The sequence below is a fragment of the Medicago sativa genome, chromosome 3, assembly GCF_051527215.1.
Source record: "Medicago sativa cultivar Bolivia chromosome 3, Bolivia_mono, whole genome shotgun sequence".
Classification (NCBI taxonomy): Eukaryota; Viridiplantae; Streptophyta; class Magnoliopsida; order Fabales; family Fabaceae; genus Medicago; species Medicago sativa.
The window spans coordinates 23,540,818-23,562,286 of NC_140751.1; the positions used below are offsets into that span (position 1 = coordinate 23,540,818).

Here is a 21,469-nt window from a genome sequence, read left to right on the forward strand (position 1 = left end):
TAGTAGGAAAGCATTCTAGGTCAGCTTTCAAATCTGATTTGAAGATGAGAGCAAAGCATGTGTTGAATGTGGTGCATTCAGATATATGTTGACCTATAGAAACTTCTACATACAGTGGAAATAGATATTTCATCACATTTGTGGATGAATATTCAAGGATGCTGTGGTTATACTTGATAAAACTCAAGAGTGAAGCTCTGGAAGTTTTTAAGAAGTTCAAGGTGTTAGTTGAAAATCAGAGTGGCATGAAGCTGAAGATTTTAAGAACAGATGGGGGTGGTGAATATACCTCTAGAGATTTTGAATCCTATTGCTCAAATTAGGGCATCATTCATGAAGTCACAGCTCCTTACACTCCTCAACATAATGGACTTGCTGAAAGGAGAAACAGAAGTCTGCTTGATATGGCCAGAAGTATGCTGAAGGAGAAGAAGTTGCCTCATGAATTCTGGGGTGAAGCAGTCAACACTGCATCCTATATTCTTAACAAATGCCCTACTAAGAAGATGAAGGACAAGGTCCCTGAAGAAATCTGGTATGGAAGGAAACCATCAATCAGTCATTTGAAGGTTTGTGGCTCAATCTGCTATAAGCATGTTCCTGACTCCAGAAGAAAGAAGCTGGAGGACAAAAGTGAAGCAATGATACTGGTTGGATATCATAATACTGGAGCATACAGATTACTTGATCCACACTCAAAGAAAATTGCAATAAGTAGAGATGTGAAAGTGCTTGAAGATGAATTCTGGGACTGGAATTCAGACAAGTGCAGTGTATCTGAGAAGCAGGTTATCATTGAAGGTAACAAAGAGCCTGATGAGCTCATTACAGATGAAGAAGCTATAATTGAAGCAGTAGCTGATGAGGACCCAACCACTACAGCTAGACCACAGAGAAACAGACAGATCCCAAGAAGACTGCAGGACTGTGAAGTAACTGGTGATGATGAAGTGAATCCAGATGGTGAACTGGTACACTTTGCAATGTTTGCAGACACTGAACCTGTAGATTATAAGGCTGCTTTGAGTGATGAAAACTGGAAAGAAGCTATGAAGGATGAACTGAGTTCTATTGAGAAGAATCAGACATGGGATTTGGTCAAGCTGCCTGATGGAAATAAGGCAATAGATGTTAAATGGGTTTTCAAGTTGAAGTTGAACCCTGAAGGGAAATTAGTAAAACAAAAGGCCAGACTTGTAGCTAGAGGTTTTCTACAGAAGGAGGGTTTTGATTACACTGAAGTGTTCTCACTAGTTGCCAGGCATGAAACTATCAGGTTAGTGATAGCAGTAGCAACCAGTAAATCTTGGCCTCTATATCACCTGGATGTGAAATAAGCTTTTCTGAATGGTACATTAGAAGAGACAGTGTATGTTGCACAACCTCCAGGATTCATAATCAAAGGGAAAGAAGATAGGGTGTTCAAACTAAACAACGCTTTATATGGTTTGAAGCAGGCACCCAGAGCCTGGAACAAAAGGATTGACAAGTTCTTTGTTGATCAAGGCTTTAAGAAATGCATAGCTGCACATGGAGTTTATGTAAAAGGAAGCTCAGAAACAAGGTTACTGATCATATGTCTATTTGTGGATGACCTTTTGGTAACTGGAAGCAACATGAAAGACATTGAAGAGTTCAAATATGTCATGAAGTCTGAGCTTGAAATGACAGATTTGGGAAAGCTTGCTTACTTTTTGGGAATGGAGTTTCTGAGAACTTCAAAAGGATTGATACTTCATCAAGCAAAGTATGCTACAGAGATATTGAAGAAATTCAATATGTTAGACTGCAATTCATCAATTACTCCTGCAGATTCTAACATTAGAAATGAAGTCATAGAAGAGGATGAAGATGTGGATCCAACTATGTTCAGAAGTCTTATTGGTTCACTGAGATACTTATGTCAAAGCAGGCCAGACATAAGCTATGCAGTTGGAATTGTCTGTAGGTTCATGAGTAACCCTAGTAAAACTCATTTCTTAGCAGCTAAGAAGATTTTGAGATACATAAATGGTACTTTACAGTATGGAATCTTGTTTCCTAAAGCTCAAGAAACTGAGCAGCTCAGCATGATAGGCTACTCTGATGCAGACTGGTGTGGAGATAAGATAGACAGGAGGAGCACTACAGGCTTTGCATTCATGCTGCAGGGAGTACCTGTGTCATGGACTTCAAAGAAACAGTCAATTGTGGCTCTCTCTAGCTGTGAGGCGGAATATGTTGTAGGCTCAGCAGCAGCTTGTCAAGCAAATTGGTTGAGAAATGTTCTGGAGGATCTGATGATCAACATTCAGCAACCTATCAAGCTTCTGATTGACAATAAGTCTGCAATAAATCTAGATAAAAATCCTGTTGCACATGGTAAAAGCAAACACATAGAGACCAGGTTCCACTACTTGAGGGACCAAGTGAATAGATGCAAGATCAATGTTGAATATTGCTCAACACTTAATCAAGTTGCTGACATCTTCACTAAACCTGTGAAAAGGGCCCAGTTTCTGAAGCTTAGAAGAGAGCTGGGTGTGTTTTGCTTTGATGGTTTGAATTAAGGAGGAGTATTAGTGTGTAATTCAAACTAGTGTATGCTTTGCATTATGTTAGGGTTAGTTACTTGTTGCTTAAGTAAAAACAGTTTCCCTTATTTTTAGTTAGTGTTAGTTACAGCTTTTGTGGTTACTTGATACTCAAGTAACAAAGAGTTACTCTCTTGTATATAAATATTGTAACTCTCTTTGAATAATATAGTTTTTTCACAATTCATCATCTTTTCTATTCTTCTCTCTAAAACCCTAACCCTAGATAACTGTTTATGTTTTTCTGTTTCTTCACCACGAAGAAACCTTCACAAACTTCACATACAACACTGTTATACCCCAACAATTTTATGAACTTTTGTCTTGCACAAATGACATATTACACATGAACTCTTATTTGATGAATCATAATTTATGATTTTAAACACATCTCCGGACATGTTAAACATCATCTTAAAGGTTGCATACAATTGGTTCACATCATCTAATTTGGACAAACCTTTTCTTATAAGAAGACATCTTAACTTCATCATGTTTTACTATGACGGATTTTCACTTAACATAGTTTCTTCAATAGAATGTATCAAAAGTTTCAATCAACCATTGATCAATAATCATGGTTTATTTTTTATTTTTTTGACAATATAGGACATAATCCTTTAAGTGTCATTTCATCTCATTTATTTGACAATCAATATATGACTTTTTTTCTCCTTTGATTTTGTCAATTAGATAGTTACTATTAAATAATTTTTCAGGGACTATTAAAAATATTGTTAATTTTGCTATCTACATTGTATTATAAATAACATCCATTTGCAAGCAATTCCACGCACAATTTCAATAAAAAAATTGTATTCTTTTCAATCTTTTGTCTCAATGTCGTGTCTGTTTTTCTTTTTTTCTTTCTAAGTTTCACGTATTTGGTATTATTAACAAGGCAAAATGAATTATATTAACACGAAAGTTTCATATATTTGTATACTTAATAATTTTATATAGTTCACAAATATTCTTTTTTCCTTTATTAAGGATAATAATGATAAAACTATTTAAGAGTAATTAATATGTCATTTAATTTAAATTAGAATGATTTCATAAAGGTTAAAATATCTCTTTTAATTATTTAGAATGGAAAGATCTCATTTGATGGATGAGAAGGAAAAAGAAAACAAATTAAATAATAGCGTTAATTATTACCCTTAATTAAAGGAAACAACTAAACTAAAAAAAGATGGAAACAAACAAACTTCAATATCTTTTTCCCTTCAAAAAAATATTGAAGTATATTATATCAAATAAATGAAAGATATTTAAAATCCAAAAAGTTCAATTTTTCTATCCGTATAAAAAAACTGAATTGTTTGAATCTTTTAACTTTTTTTTATTAATTTTTTTCCTTCATTTCTTTTGAGGTACTATTTAATTTACAAACAAAAAAATTTGTCATTAATTTTGAAATATTATATTTTTATAATTTATAATAATTATATTTTATGCGTCATTTTAATTGGGTTGATCCTATAAATAATAAATTGTGTTGCTTAATAGGCCAGACTTTTTTTTAAAGAGGTCAACCAAAAAATTAAAATGTTCTTTAAATAATATCCTTAATTGTAGTCATTAATTAAACGAAATAAAAAATTTAAATTACATTGCAAAGAAAGAATGATGTGCTATTGAAATTCAAATAATTGAGATTACTTATAAAAAATTATTGAATATTTTAAGTTATTTTAAATAAAAAAACAATTATTATTTTTTTTGGGAATATTTCATGTATTTGAAAAAATTATCGTTAAATTTTCAAAAAAAAAAAAAAACAAATCTCTAAATTTCAAATACTTTAATTTGAATAATTTAACATATTTAATATTTTCTTTTTTTGTGTGATTTTTTTCATTTTAAATTAATGTGATCATTTAAATTAAAATGATTCTATTAAATGTCTCATTTATTGGGTTAGATGAAAAGAAATCTGATTTAAATGATATCATTATATGGTAACATCTTTTGATTCACTATTTTTGCTATTAATACTAATAATAACATTCCTAATCAAGGTTGGCTCAACTAATAATGAGTTGACTCAATCTTATGGGCGTGGATTCAATCCCCGCTACTAGCGTGATAATCTCTTTGACAAAGGATCTCTAGGTAACATTGTAAGTGTTCATTGAGTCATGATACATGTCATGACCTTGATGTGTTCTCCAGAGTCTAACTCACCTAAATATTTTATAAAAAAAAAAACACAATTTTGTTTAAATTGTAGATTCTGATAGTAGTCGTTGAAAAACCTCAATCTTTTTACGAAAAATTAAAGTCTATTCGGCGTATTCTACATGATTTTTTTTAAAGAAATAACAATAACAAAGACAATATAAAAGGAGAATTGAATGATATCCAAAATTAAATTTTAGCGATAATTCAGTGATCTTTCAAATTTAATTTTTTTTTCTTTTTGGCAAGGGAGCATGATGAGTCATAGAATAGTCTATTTTATTGCTTTATTTAGTTTAGATTTACTTAAGATTTAGTTTTATTTTATTGCATTTTATTTCCTTTTAGAATATTTTACTTTAAATTGCTTTTTATTTTATTTTAGGAACGAATATATGGTGGAAGGTGCCTTGGAGCAAAAGAAAGAGGACTGGAACAAAAACAGTGCAAGAATACGAAGATACGGGGCAAAAATATGATTCCCCCTTACCAGAAGCTTGGCACGACCCGTGCCAACATGTGGCACGGCCGTGCCCGTCCCAGAATCCTGTTTTGCTGCTTTTTCTTCCGGCCCAAGTTACCCTGTTGCAGCTTTACTGTTTTATCCTTTTAGTTGCTTAGTTTCTAAGTCGATTGTAAAGCTATAAATAGATTAGCTCTCCACCATAAACATTCACCTTTACTTTGCATATTTTCAGTATTATTTCAATAAAAGTCTTAATTTCCTTTTACTTTCTTTTCTCGCAATTTACTTTATCGCATTCTCTCTTCTTCCCCCATGTCTACGATGAACATGAGTGAGTTGACTTCTTTGTCTTGGGATCGTTGGATAAGTCTAATGACGTAATCCGGATCATGCCAAGCCTTAAACCCTAATTATTTGTTACCTTAATTCCTAATCTAAATTCACCGTTTTAACATGAATTAATTATTATCAAACTGTGGAAGCGAACGCGGAGGGTTTGATAATGGTTAATTCATCATCACAGATATCAATTCATAAAGCGAACGCGGAGCTTTGATATCCGAACAAGTGAATTTAGACAAGGTATGCGAAACATGAGAATAGTCTAGCAAACCTTGGGACACATAAAGTTTCGATCTTCAAGGGTCCCAAAGGCAATCACCCATGAGAATAGGTGTGGTTGTTGGAGGGATACACTCACTGACTTCGAGAGGAGCTGTGATATGCTAAAGAGAAACTTGTCCTTAGTAATTAAGATTAACGCATAATTATAAGTTTAAGGCTTGCTTGTGAAAAGATTCGTTATTATGATGAACCAATGATCCCAAGGCTTTTTATTAATATTGTTATTTACCTTCAGCAAACAAACCTCCCTTTTACTAAACTTTCCTCTCCTTTAATCATTTTCTAAAAGTTAATTAGATTGACCAACTCCCTAGTGGAACGATACTCTTACTTACTACTATTACTTCGATAGGCCGTGCACTTGCGGTTTGGCCCTATCAAGTTTTTGGCGCCGTTGCCGAGGAGTTAACTAATTTAATTAGCTTTTCTTTAGTGATTAGAATTCTCTCTTCTTCTTTCTCTTTTCTTTTTATTTTTATTTTTAACTTTTTATTTTTCTGTTATCACTAACTTCTTGGGTTCTCAATTTTTTATGCGAAAAACCAGAAATCGAGTTGTAATAATCAACGAAATCGAAAGGTATTTGCATAAACGAAAGAGAGACGCACGAAATAATAGCATCATGGCCAATCGCACTCTCAAAGAGTATGCAACGCCGTCTACAGCTGAGCCACAAGCTGTTATTGTGTACCCAACGGTCGAGGATGACAACTTTGAAATAAAGCCTGCCCTACTTAACTTGGTGCAGCAAAACCAATTCTCGGGATCCCCCACTGAGGATCCCAATCTTCACATATCTGTTTTTCTACGAATTACTGGAACCATGAAGGAGAACCAAGAGGTCGTAAGACTTCATCTCTTTCCCTATTCCTTAAGGGATAGAGCTAGCGCTTGGTTCCATTCCCTCGAAGTCGGTTCCATTACTTCATGGGATCAGATGAGGCAAGCATTCCTTGCCCGATTCTTTCCACCATCTAAAACCGCTAAACTTAGAGACCAAATCACTCGGTTCAACCAAAAAGATGGGGAATCTCTCTATGAGGCGTGGGAGCGTTTCAAAGAAATGCTAAGACTTTGTCCCCACCATGGCCTAGAGAAGTGGCTTATAGTCCACACTTTTTATAATGGCTTGTCTTATACCACTAATCCCTATGGACAAGTAGCACCACCCGGTTATGCAAACAACCAGAGATTCACTCAAAAATCCAATTTGGAAATTTTGTTGGAAAATTCTATTGCCAACCAAAACAAACAACTTCAAGAACTTAAAAACCAAACTGGATTTCTGAATGATTCTCTTTACAAGCTCAATACCAAGGTTGATTCTATTGCTACACACTCTAAAATGCTTGAAACTCAAATCGCTCAAATAGCCCAACAAGTGGCTACCTCTTCCCAAACACCGGGAGTCTTTCCTGGTCAAACCGAAGCCAATCCCAAAGCCCAAGTTAATGTCATATCTTTTGGGGGTAGTAAGTTAGGCGAAACTTTTGCTAAGGTTAAAAACATTGGGAAAGAAAGTGTCAAGCCTTTAGGTGATAAAGTTGTGATAGAAGAAGCAAAACCACTTGAAGAAAACAAAACTCCATCCCCCTTAAATCTTCAAAAGCTTAAACTAGAGGGTAAGTTTGAAAAATTTGTCAACATACTTAGGAATATTTGCATTAAACTTCCCTTTGCTGAAGCTCTGTCTAGGATGCCTCTATATGCCAAGTTTTTAAAGGAAATTTTTTCAAAGACCTTTCCTCGCAACTGCAGGAGCTCTCATTGATGTTAAATTTGGTAGGATAGTTTTCCAAGTGAGTGATAAGATGGTAGGATTTGAGTTGGAAAATGTTATGAAAGGTCCCGCTCTTTACTCTTGTTGCATGCTTAACGATCATGTTGTGAAAGAACGTTTTATAGCGTCATCTACACAACATGATATCTTTGATCCATTCTAAGGTCTCTTTCTAACCGTCAAGCTAATGACATTAAAAGAGCACTTCGTGGGAGGCAACCCACGCATTTAATTGCTTTTGTTTTGTTTTTCTTTGTTTTCAGTTGTTTTGTAGGTAATTGTCCAAGTGTGATTCGAAAAAATCACGAAATTGAAAAAAAAAAATTGAAGTCTCCTTACCAGAGTGTTGGCACGGCCCGTGCTGAAGCTGGCACGGTCGTGCCAGGTTTTGAAACACAAAATTGCCCATGAGCCACAGAGTGTTGGCACGGCCCGTGCCAAGGGTGGCACGGCCGTGCCCGATGTCTGCACCCCTATAAACTTCAAAATTTTCTTCCTTCTTCCTCATTCACAAACCACAACCCTCTTTCATCTTTTAAACTCCTCTATAAACCTCCATAACCACAAAACCTCAAACCTTCATATCTCCATCAAATCTTCACCAATTCACTCAATTCTTTCACCAATCATTCCTAAACTTCATCCAAAACAAAACCCTCCAATCAAAAACAACTTTCATCCACCCAAAACCATAATTCACTAAAACCCTAATCTTTCAAAACCTAACCCAAACACCATAAAACCTTAACCAATCTCCATCAACAAACTCATAAACCTCACTTAAACATCAACCCCAACCCTAAACCAACCATTTCCACAAAAAAAAAAAATCTCTCCAAACACTAAACCTTCATACAAACCCACAACCAAGGTCAATGGCTTCAAGAAGAAGTGGCAAGGAACCAGCAAGCTCTTCCGGTCCTCCCGCAAAGATGCAAGCAAAAGTCAAGAATCATGGCATCTCCTTCAAGGATGACACCCAAAAGGCCAGGTATAGAAATCTTACTTCTAAAACCTTACATCCCTCTAGATATCCTGATTCTTATGACTTGAGTGTGCTAGGACTTAGAGATGATGTTTTTAGGTTGATAGGAAGACTAGGTTGGACTGATATGTTAGAACCTATGGTGGGTTATGAAAATTTCACTTATGAATTTTTAAGCTCAATTGTTTTCACCAAAGATAAGTTGAATTTTGATAACCCTAATCATAGAGTTGTTTTCCGGTTAATGAATGTTGATTATAATATGTCTCTTCAGCACTTTTGTGAAGCCTTAGGTTTTGCCAATGAGGGGTATATTCATGATCATTGGGATGATAGTCTAAAACCGGATAACTATGACCCAACTGCCTTTTGGTACCGTATAACCGGCCTTGGCACCTAAGTCCCAAGAGCCAACAAAGCTAGTAACATTCACAACCCCGTACTTAGGTACCTTCAGAGGGTCATGGCTTGCACTATTTAGGGTAGAACCGAGCTGGGAAACACTAGAACCGATGAGATGTTCATATTGTGGGCAATGCTCTACAACCACCTGGTTAACACTTGTTTTTATTTGATTAACTACCTAAACTCCATAGGTTCTAAACCATCCGATAAGGGTGACATAATGGTGGGTGGCATCATTACATACATATCTAGGTGTTTTGGTGTGAGTGAGGATGAGGGGATCAAACCAATTGAGGGAAACAATAAGCTCAATAGGGAAACCCTCATTGCTATTAATTTCATTAAACGACGTCCACCACTCCATTACCGACTCAAGCTGAATGTGCCAATCATGTTTTTATTGCCTAACCCATCTCGGACTACCACCGAGGTGGAAGAAAATTGGTTGTATGTTGATGATGTGCAGGTTCTTGAGGAGCAAGAGGATGATGCGGGAGAAGGTGCTAACTTGCACCATGATGAAGGAGAAGGTGCTAACTTGCACCAAGAGGGAGAATACCATGGCCATGAAGCCGGTGAACTTAATAAAGACCAAAGATGGACATGGATTCATAATGAGATCGAGAGGATGAGCACCGAGCAACAAAGGCAAGGTGTTGAAATCTCCGGCCTTCGCAATGAAGTTCAAAGGGGCAACCGTGTTAATGATGAAAATAATGAGATGCTCCGTCGGATGATGCAACACCTCCAACTTCAAGGTCCTCCTTACGGACCTCAATAGACAAATGTGAGCTTTCCTCTTCCTCTCTTCTCTTCTTCTCCTTCTTCTCTCCCAAATTCTTCTTCTACTCTTTCTTTCTTTCTTCCTCTTCTACTTCTTCTTCTCTTTTAAATTCTTTTCTTTTTGAATCATTGAGGACAATGCTTCCCCTAAGTGTGGGGGGGGCCTAATAAAGTGTCTAGAGTCGTAGTGTCCAAACTCCCTTAAACTTTATTCTTTGTTTTGTTTTTATAGCAAGAGGCATGACTAAGTAGCTTGTTTTTAATGTAAAATATGGCATGAAATTTTTTTGTTCTTCAAAGGTTGTTTCTTGTACATAAAAGTAGTTTCTTGTGTTTCTTGTGTTCCTGCTATACCCATATCATGTTTTATTGTGAAATTCTCTAATGAGAAAAGCACCCGGTTGCAATCCATGAGCAAGTGTATGAATATGTATTTTAAGGAACACGTTCTATCTTTAGTGTTAACTTAGACCCTTTAAAGTCTTAAGAGTAAAAGTAGTATAAGTTTGTGTGGGAAATTAATCAAATTGTTCTTAATTGTTATATTCTTAATTTTTAAAGTTAAAATGGGGCGGGAGAATGGCACCAACATGTGGGGGAAAGGACAATCCCTAACTTCCTAATTGTGGTGGTGACTCCTTAATTTGAACTTAATGTGAAACAAATTCATCAATGCTAGGGGGAAAGGACAATTACATCCGAGAAGACTTCCTACGCGGAGATGTGATAGGGCCAAACCGCAAGTGCACGGCCTTATCAAAGTAATAGTAGTAAGAAGAGTATCGTTCCGCTAGGGAGTTGTTTAATTCAATTAACTTTTAAAGAATGATTAGAGAGGAGAAAGTTTGTAAAAAGGAGTTTCGATTGCTGAAGGTAAAAACAATAATAATAAAGAAGCCTTGGGATTATTGGTTCATCATAATGACAAATCCTTCAATAGACAAGACTTAAACATCTAATTTCATGGTTTACACCTTAATTTCTAAAGACCGGTTTCCCTTAGCCCCTCACCTTTCCGATGAAAGCCCGGTGAGAGTTTACTTCTAGTAACCAAGCCTATTTCGTTGACTTGATTGCTAGAAGATGCGTATGAGGATTGAAACTACCTATGTCTCAATAATTGCAAGGACTATTTCACTGTCTTGCAATTATTGTCTAGATTCACTTGTTCCAACATCAAAGCTCCGCTCTCGCTTTATGAATTGATGTTTGGGATAATGGATTAACGATTATTAAACCCTCCGCTTTCGCTTCCACAGTTTGATAATTGTTAATCCACGTTAAAACGGTGAATCTAAATTAGAAATTAGGGTTACATAAAATTAGGGTTTAAGCTTCGTTTGTTTAGGATTATGTCATTAGACTTCCCAACAATCCCAAGACAAAGAAGTCTACTCACTCATGTTCATCGTAGACATGGGGGAAGAAGAGAGAAAACGATAAAGTAAATTGCAAAGAAAAGTAAATAGAATAAAAGACTTTATTGAAATAATACTTGAAAATATTCTAAACAAAAGTAAAGTAAAGGTGAATGTTTATGGTGGAGAGCTACTCTATTTATAGCTTTACAATCGACTTAGAAACTAAGCAACTAAAAGGGTAAGACAGTAAAGCTGCAACAGGGTAACTTGGGCTTGAAGAAAAGCAACAAAAGTGGATTCTGTATCGAGCACGGCCATGCCACATGTTGGCACGGGCCGTGCCAAGCTTCTGACCATGTGGGATTATATTTTTGTCCCATATCTTCGTATTCTTGAACTGTATTTGCTCCAGTCCTCTTTCTTTTGCTCCAAGACACCTTCCACCATATATTCGTTCCTAAAATAAAATAAAAAGCAATTTGTAGTAAATTATTCAAAAAGGAAATAAAATGCAATAAAATAAAATCAAATCAAATCTTAAATAAAACTAAACTAAATGATGCATTAAATTAGACTAATTATTGACTCATCAAACTCCCCCACACTTGAATCTTTGCTTGTCCTCAAGCAAAAGGCAATAGACATAGCAGCAACAAAAGATTAATCATGGCAATATTAAGAACACATGTCTCAAAAGAAAGGTTTTGTTCCAAGTACACTAATCAAAATTTCAAACATTCCTAGTGAACCTATTCAACCCAACATCAAGTCTTAAGTGAGTGTGTGTGTGCAGTCCAACCTTTTTCTTGCTCCTGTATAAGACAGATATTATGAGGAACAAGTTCTATTCTTAATGCTAAAGTAACCGAGAAAAGTCCTTTCGTCATTTCATATAAGAGTGATAGGAATTTAAGTTAAGATTAGATTAATTTAACAATTAAGCACAAGGGGCTGCAGATGCTTAGGGGCTATCTATCCTCATAGGAAGTCTTCTCGGATGTAATTGTTAGGGATGGCAATTGGACCCAAGCTCAATGGGCACCCGCAAAAAATACCCACAATGGGTAGGGTAAAACCCCGCTTTTATGGGTATGGGCTTGGGTCCGGGTAATTACCCGCAAATTTAGATGGGTATGGGTGCGGGTAAGGGCACTATACTACCCAGCCCCGCAACCCGCATATACATATTTATATAATATAATAAATATTTATTTATTTTTGATGTACAATTATTTAATTTATTTAACTATTTAAGCATAAACCTAAACCTAAAAACTAATACGGTAATCGTTTCATCCTTACCTTCATAAGCTCACGAGCTACAAATTTATGATTTAAATCAATTTGATGTTTATTTTAGCATGCACTTTTTTATATGTATTTTGAATTTTTTTTATTTTAATTTTCGAGGAATATTTTGGATTTTTTTTATTTGACTAAATACTACAATTTCTACTATTTTATGAGTTGCTTTAAAAAAAAATTGGATCATAGTTTTATTTCAATTATGATATTTTTTTATTGTTTTTTTATAATTAAGGTGCGGGTAATGGGTACGGATATGGGCACTTAGGTGCCCATAGGGTATGGGGAAGGGCACTAAAGTTGTTACCCATGAGGGTACGGGCTCGGGTACGGGCATTTTTTACAAACGCGGGTATGGGGAAGGGTACTATAGTACCCTACCCATTGGGTACCCATTGCCATCCCTAGTAATTGTCCTTTCCTCCTAGATTCAAAATCACCCTAAGCAGTGCTGCAAAATTATTTATTTATTTCATCTCCGCGTAGGAAGTCTTTTTGGATGTAATTGTCCTTTCCCCCTAGCATTGATGAATTTGTTTCACTTTAAGTTCAAATTAGGGAGTCACCACCACAATTAGGAATTTAGGGATTGTCCTTTCCCCCACATGTTGGTGCCATTCTCCCGCCCCATTTTAACTTTATCAATTAAGAATATAACAATAAGGCACAATTTGATTAATTTCCCACACAAACTTATACTACTTTTACTTTTAAGACTTTAAAGGGTCTAAATTAACACTAAAGATAGAACGTGCTCCTTAAAATACCTATTCATACATTTACTCAAGGATTGCAACCGGGTGCTTTTCTCATTGGAGATTTTCACAATAAAACAAGATGTGGGTATAGCAAGAACACAAGAAACACAAGAAACTACTCTCATGTACAAGAAACAACCTTTAAAGAAGAGACAAAACAAAAAAATTTATGCCATATTTTACATTAAAAACAAGCTACTAATCATGCCTCTTGCTATAAAAACAAAACAAAAGAATAAAGTTCAAGGGAGTTTGGGAACACTACGACTCTAGAAACTTTATTAGCCCCCCCCCCCCCCCCCCCCCCCCCCCACCCCACACACACACACACTTAGGGGAAGCATTGTCCTCAATGATTCAAAGAAAAAGAAATTAAAAGAGAAGGAGAAGTAGAAGAAGAAGAAAGAAGGAGTAGAAGAGAGAGTGTAGGAGAAAGAGGGAAGAGATAAGGAAAGAGAGGAAGAGGAAAGCTCACATGTTCTCATTGAGGTCCATAAGGAGGACCTTGGAGATTAAATTGGTGCATCATCCTTCGGAGCGTTTCATTGTTTTCTTCCTACAAGCGGTTGCCCCTTTGGACTTCATTTCTTAGCCCCATAAGTTCTACACCTTGCCTTTGTTGCTCGGTGCTTATGCTTTCGACCTCGGTTCTCATCCATGCCCATCTTTGATTGTCATTTAGCTCTCCGGCTTCATGGTCATGGTGCTCTCCCTCATGGTGCAAGTTTGCACCTTCTCCTTCATCATGATGCTCATGTACCTGTTCAATGTCAACATATAGCAAATTTTCTTCCACCTCGGTGTTAGTCCGAGATGGGTTAGGAAGCAAACATTCAATAGGTACATTGAGTGCAAGGGCATATTGCAAAGGTGGATGGTGCTTAATGAATTTCATAGAGATTAGGGTCTCTATGTTAAGCCTATTGTTGCCCTCAATTTTATTTATCCCCTCCTCCTCACTAACTCCAAACTTCCCAGCAATGAATGTAATATCACCACCTACCTACCATTATATCAGCTACAAGATTAGGCTTAGTTCCTATTGAGGAAAGGTAGTCAAGCATGTAAAAACAAGTATTTATGGGATAATTATTAAGCATATCCCAAAGCATAAAGAGTTCATCCGTCCTACATGTTCCTACTTCCTTCCTACCCCAAATGGTACAAGCCATTACTCTTTGAAGGTACCTAAGCACTGGGTTATGAATGTTACTAGCCTTGTGAAACATATTGATTTAAACCTGTGATGCGTGTCCAAAAGCTAGCAGGGTTATAGTCTTCCGACTTTAAAGCTTGATTCCAAGAGTCATGGATGAACCCCGCATTTACGAAGCCCATTTCATTGCAAAAGTTTTCAAGTGACGTCTCGTAATCAATATAAAAAGCCGGAAGGAAACTCTATGATCGGGGTCATCGAAACTCAACTTATCTTTCTTAAAATTGATAGAACTTAAAAACTCGTAAGTGAAGTTCTCGTACCCCCTCATAGGTTTAAGCATCTCACCCCATCCTAACCTATTCAGCAAATCAAGAACATTGTCCCTAATCCTTAATACATGCATAAAATGAGAATCAGGATACCTACAAGGATGCATAGGTTTAGAGATAAGTGCTTTATACCTGGCCTTTTGGTTGTCATCCTTGAAGACGATGCCATGGTTCTTTGTTGGTGCTCTTTTCTTTTGTGGAGGTCATCCGGAAGAGGTTGCTGGTTCCTTGCCACTTCTTCTTGAAGCCATTAGACCTTTGACATTGGGTTGATTTTAGAATTTTGGTGAAGGTTAGGGTTTGGGAAGAATTTTGTGGAAAATGGTGGTTTAGGGTTGGGGTTGATGTTTTAGTGAGGTTTATTGGTTTAGATGTGGAGATTGATTAGGATTTTGTGGTTTTTAGGTTAGGGTTTATGGATATAAGGGTTTGGTAAATTATGGGTTTGGGTGGATGAGAGATGTTTTTGATTGGTGGTTTGTGTTTGGAATGAAGTTTGTGATTGATTGGTAAAAGAATTGAGAAGATTGATGAAGTTTTGGGGGAGATATGAAGGTTTGAAGGTTGGTGGTTATGGAGGTTTAGAGAGAAGTTTGAAAGATGAAAGAGGGTTGTGGTTTGTGAATGAGGAAGAAAGAAAGAAATTTTGAAGGTTATAGGAAGGGAGAGATCGGGCACGGCCGTGCCACCCTTGGCACGGGCCGTGCCAACATTCTGTGGCGCAGGTCCTTTTTTGCTTTAAAACACTGGCACGGCCGTGCCAACCTTAGCACGGGCCGTGCCAACCTTCTGGTAAGGGGCTTCAAAAAATTTCAGCTTTTCTTGAATCAAACTCGGACAATTACCTAAAAAACACTTAAAACAAAGAAAAACAAACAAAATGAAAACAATTAAATGCGTGGGTTGCCTCCCACGAAGCGCTTGTTTAGAGTCACTAGCTTGACGGTTAGAAAGTGGTTTTAACTATCCTATACCCAATCTCTCACTAAGGGATAATGGCAACAAACTAACATTCTCTCCCAAATCACACATGGCTTTCTCAAATGTTTTATATCCTATGACACAAGGTATGGAAAATCTCTCTGGATCCTTAAGTTTAGGTGGCAATTTGTTTGGAAGTATTTCAATAAAATTTCTAAACTGCTCATCTAACTTGGATTTACCAAACTCTTGTGTTAAAGGAATTTTAGGCTCATGAGATGGTGAAACAAATGGCTTGTCATTCTCTCCTATAGCTTTCTCACTTTGAGGCTTATCACTTCCTATGTCTCCTTCATTGTTCTGAATTTTCACAACGGGGTCCTCTAATTGGTTACCACCCCTAAAAATAATAGCACTTATATAGTCTTTGGGGTTGGTTTCGGTTTGGCCTAGAAGGACTTCGGAGGTTTGAGAGGGAGTAGCCACCTGTTGGTGTACTTGAGAAGTCTGAGTCTCTATCATCTTACTGTGAGTAACTATGAAGTCTACGTTCGATGTATGTTTGGCAAGAGAGTCCTTCAAAAGTTCAGATTGATTTTTAAGCTCTTGGAGCTGCTTGGATTGATCAATAACACATTTTTCTAGTAAAATTTCCAAGCTGGATTTTTGAGGAACTCCTTGGTTGTTTGCATAACCGGGTGGTGTTGTTTGTTGTCCAAAAAGATTTTGAGGGGTTTGAAAAAAAATTTGATTGTTTTTAAACCCTTGATTATATTGAGCATAGTTTACTTGCTCAGGACTTCTAACAACACTACCTAGTTGGCAATCAATGCCAATATGGCCAAATATACCACAAACTTCACAAAGAGGTGATACAGGGGCAGGTGTGACAGCACTAGTATTTATTTTATCAAATTTTTGTGTGAGTGCGTCAACCTTAGCAGCTAGATGATCAAGGGAAGAATTTTCATACATACCTACCTCTTTCTGAGAGGGAGAAGGAGCAACATTAGTGGTGTCCCTTCCGTAGGTCCACTGATAGTGGTTTTGTGCCATGTCCTTGATCAAAGCATATGCTTCTGTGTATGTTTTGTTCATCAAAGCTCCACCTGCAGCTGCATCAACATAAATTTTTGTGGGATACAAAAGACCATTATAAAAAATGTGAATAATAAGCCAGTTCTTTAAACCATGATGGGGACAAAGTCTAAGCATTTCTTTGAAACGCTCCCACACATCGTAAAGAGATTCTCCATCTTTTTGAGTGAATTGTGTGATTCGATTCCTTAATTGAACTGTTTTAGAATAGGGGAAGAATTGGGCAAGAAAAGTTTGCTTCATTTGATGCCATGAAGTGATAGAACCAAGTTCCAATGAATTAAACCAAGCACTAGCTCTCCCCCCTAAGGAAAAAGGAAAGTAGTGCAGCCTTACGACCTCTTGGTTTGCATTCACGGTTCCACTGAGTCTTAAAAAAGTTGAAATATGAAAATTCGGATTCTCAGTGGGTGATCCGAAAAATTGATTTTGCTGCACTAACTCAATAAGTGTAGGTTCTATTTCAAAATTGTCATCAACTGTTGGGTACACAATAGCATCGTATGACTCATTTGAAGATGGGATTGCATACTCTATGAGAGTACATTCCTTAGCCATATCGTTATTATCTTCCCAAGAAATTAAAGGCAAAAGAAGAAATAGAAAAAGAAAGAATAAAGAAAAAGATTTTTTTTTATATAAAATAAAGAGAAAGATTTTTTTTTATTATATGAAGTAAAATAAAATAAAGAAAAAGATATATTTTTTTTATTTTTTCAGTCTAATCACTATTAAAAAGTTAATCAAATTACAACAACTCCCTGGCAACGGCGCCAAAAACTTGATAGGGCCAAACCGCAAGTGCACGGCCTTATCGAAGTAATAGTAGTAAGAAGAGTATCGTTCCGCTAGAGAGTTGTTTAATTCAATTAACTTTTAAAGAATGATTAGAGAGGAGAAAGTTTGTAAAAAGGAGTTTTGATTGCTGAAGGTAAAAACAATATTAATAAAGAAGCCTTGGGATTATTGGTTCATCATAATGACAAATCCTTCACTAGACAAGACTTAAACATCTAATTTCATGGTTTACACCTTAATTTCTAAAGACCGGTTTCCCTTAGCCCCTCACCTTTCCGATGAAAGTCCGGTGAGAGTTTACTTCTAGTAACCAAGCCTATTTCGCTGACTTGATTGCTAGAAGATGCGTATAAGGATTGAAACTACCTATGTCTCAATAATTGCAAGGACAATTTCACTGTCTTGCAATTATTGTCTAGATTCACTTGTTCCAACATCAAAGCTCCGCTCTCGCTTTATGAATTGATGTTTGGGATAATGGATTAACGATTATCAAACCCTCCGCTTTTGCTTCCACAGTTTGATAATTGTTAATCCACGTTAAAACGGTGAATCTAAATTAGAAATTAGGGTTACATAAAATTAGGGTTTAAGCTTGGTTTGTTTAGGATTATGTCATTAGATTTCCCAACAATCCCAAGACAAAGAAGTCTACTCACTCATGTTCATCGTAGACATGGGGGAAGAAGAGAGAAAACGATAAAGTAAATTGCAAAGAAAAGTAAATAGAATAAAAGACTTTATTGAAATAATACTTGAAAATATTCTAAACAAAAGTAAAGTAAAGCTGAATGTTTATAGTGGAGAGCTACTCTATTTATAGCTTTACAATCGACTTAGAAACTAAGCAACTAAAAGGGTAAGACAGTAAAGCTGCAACAGGGTAACTTGGGCTTGAAGAAAAGCAGCAAAAGTGGATTCTGGATCGGGCACGACCGTGCCACATGTTGGCACAGGCCGTGCCAAGCTTCTGACCATGTGGGATTATATTTTTGTCCCATATCTTCGTATTCTTGAACTGTATTTGCTCCAGTCCTCTTTCTTTTGCTCCAAGACACCTTCCACCATATATTCGTTCCTAAAATAAAATAAAAAGCAATTTGTAGTAAATTATTCAAAAAGGAAATAAAATGCAATAAAATAAAATCAAATCTTAAATAAAACTAAACTAAATGATGCATTAAATTAGACTAATTATTGACTCATCAAGATGAAACAAATAATAATTTTGCAGCACTACTTAGGGTGATTTTGAATCTAGGAGGAAAGGACAATTACATCCGAGAAGACTTCCTACGAGGATAGATAGCCCCTAAGCATTTGCAGCCCCTTGTGCTTAATTGTAAATCTAATTTAATTTTAACTTAATTCCCATCACTCTTATATGAAATGAAGAAAAGACTTTTCTCGGTTACTTTAGCACTAAGGATAGAAACTATTCCTCATAATATCTGTCTTATACAGGAGCAAGAAAAGGGTTGGACTGCACACACACTCACTTGAGACTTGATGTTGGGTAGAATAGGTTCATGAGAAGTATTTGAATTTGTAATTAGTGTACTTGGAGCAAAACCTTTCTTTTGAGACATGTGTTCTTAATATTGCCATAATAATCTTTTAGTTGCTGCTATGTCCATTGCCTTTTGCTTGAGGACAAGCAAAGATTCAAGTGTGGGGGAGTTTGATGAGTCATAGAATAGTCTATTTTATTGCTTTATTTAGTTTAGATTTACTTAAGATTTAGTTTTATTTTATTGCATTTTATTTCCTTTTAGAATATTTTACTTTAAATTGCTTTTTATTTTATTTTAGGAACGAATATATGGTGGAAGGTGCCTTGGAGCAAAAGAAAGAGGACTGGAACAAATACAGTGCAATGATACGAAGATACGGGGCAAAAATATGATTCCCCCTTACCAGAAGCTTGGCACGGCCCGTGCCAACATGTGGCACGGCCGTGCCCGTCCCAGAATCCTGTTTTGCTGCTTTTTCTTCGGGCCCAAGTTACCCTGTTACAGCTTTACTGTTTTATCCTTTTAGTTGCTTAGTTTCTAAGTCGATTGTAAAGCTATAAATAGAGTAGCTCTCCACCATAAACATTCACCTTTACTTTGCATATTTTCAGTATTATTTCAATAAAAGTCTTTATTTCCTTTTACTTTCTTTTCTCGCAATTTACTTTATCGCATTCTCTCTTCTTCCCCCATATCTACGATGAACATGAGTGAGTAGACTTCTTTGTCTTGGGATTGTTGGATAAGTCTAATGACGTAATCCGGATCACGCCAAGCCTTAAACCCTAATTATTTGTTACCTTAATTCCTAATCTAAATTCATCGTTTTAACATGAATTAATTATTATCAAACTGTGGAAGCGAACGCGGAGGGTTTGATAATGGTTAATTCATCATCACAGATATCAATTCATAAAGCGAACGCGGAGCTTTGATATCCGAACAAGTGAATTTAGACAAGGTATGCGAAACATGAGAATAGTCTAGCAAACCTTGGGACACATAAAGTTTCGATCTTCAAGGGTCCCAAAGGCAATCACCCATGAGAATAGGTGTGGTTGTTGGAGGGATACACTCACTGACTTCGAGAGAAGCTGTGATATGCTAAAGAGAAACTTGTCCTTAGTAATTAAGATTAACGCATAGTTATAAGTTTAAGGCTTGCTTGTGAAAAGATTCGTTATTATGATGAACCAATGATCCCAAGGCTTTTTATTAATATTGTTATTTACCTTCAGCAAACAAACCTCCCTTTTACTAAACTTTCCTCTCCTCTAATCATTTTCTAAAAGCTAATTAGATTGACCAACTCCCTAGCGGAACGATACTCTTACTTACTACTATTACTTCGATAGGCCGTGCACTTGCGGTTTGGCCCTATCAGAGCAACAACTCATTTCTATAGATAAAAGCAAAAGAGTACAAAATAGAAAAGGGGAAATAACCAAAAACCTTTTCAAAAGGTGATGTATCTAAAGTTGGGCATTCCCAACCTATTCTTGATGTACTCTTCCCTAACAAAGTCAGGGACGATATCAAACCAAAATAAATTTAAAGAAGACAAAGTTAAACCTGTTGGAACAAAATATGTTTAACAATGAACCTTAAAGAGTTTTGATGATAACAAGGTATTAAAAATTGTAAAATTGGTCTAGCTAATATTTCTTCAAGTGTACAGGACCACAGTTAAAAAGTTACATCATTGATTGGTTCTGAATGAGCAAATAAAGAGCAAAAGAAAATGAAGCTTAGATGATTCTGAAGGCAATACGCTCCTGAAAGTAAAAGCGCTCCTGAAGTCAAGCTGCTCCTGAAGAAATAGCGCTCCTGAAGTCAAGTTGCTCCTAAAGATAGTAAAAGCGCTCCTGAAGACAAGAGGTCCAGAAGCCACAATTATCAGAAGCTGCACCATCAGAAGCTGCAGTAGTTGCTTCATCAGAAGCTGCATCATCAGAAGCTGCCTCATCAGAAGTCATTTCACCAGAAGCTGAAGATCAACTGGATTTGCAAAAGATTCAAAGATTGAAGAATCTACATTGCAAAAGCTGTCTATTGGATTCGAAAACATAGCAGAAAATTAGTGGAACATTGCAACGGTCATTTCAAAGGTGTTTGAAGGCATGTGCTTGCAATTTGGACGAAAGCGTTGACATTGTACTATTGTACGAACTGTACAACCACCTTCTCCACTACTCTGTTTTGTGTCCACGCTACAAGACAAGAAAACAGCTCCAGAATACGGTTTCGCCTGCACATATGTTCCTTTGGATAAGGAATGGATTTCAAATTGGTTCTTCATAGGACAACAACCAAATCAGGCAAAAGATCATTGGTGAAAGATCAAGCTTCAACAACGACTCTTTGGTGTGCTGGCAATTTCACAACGTCTCTTTCACACCTCTATATAAAGGAGTGAAGACCTAGAG

General features: G+C 36.4%; 2 non-coding genes across 2 annotated transcripts; one reads left to right on the forward strand and one right to left on the reverse strand.

The window, feature by feature from the left end:
• Positions 1-6,832: 6,832 nt before the first annotated feature.
• LOC146936490 (small nucleolar RNA R71) lies at positions 6,833-6,939 on the reverse strand. Its single transcript, XR_015033602.1, has one exon. It is a non-coding gene; the product is annotated as a small nucleolar RNA R71 (small nucleolar RNA).
• A 9,880-nt stretch (positions 6,940-16,819) lies between these two features.
• LOC146936491 (small nucleolar RNA R71) lies at positions 16,820-16,926 on the forward strand. Its single transcript, XR_015033718.1, has one exon. It is a non-coding gene; the product is annotated as a small nucleolar RNA R71 (small nucleolar RNA).
• The last annotated feature ends 4,543 nt before the right edge of the window (positions 16,927-21,469 follow it).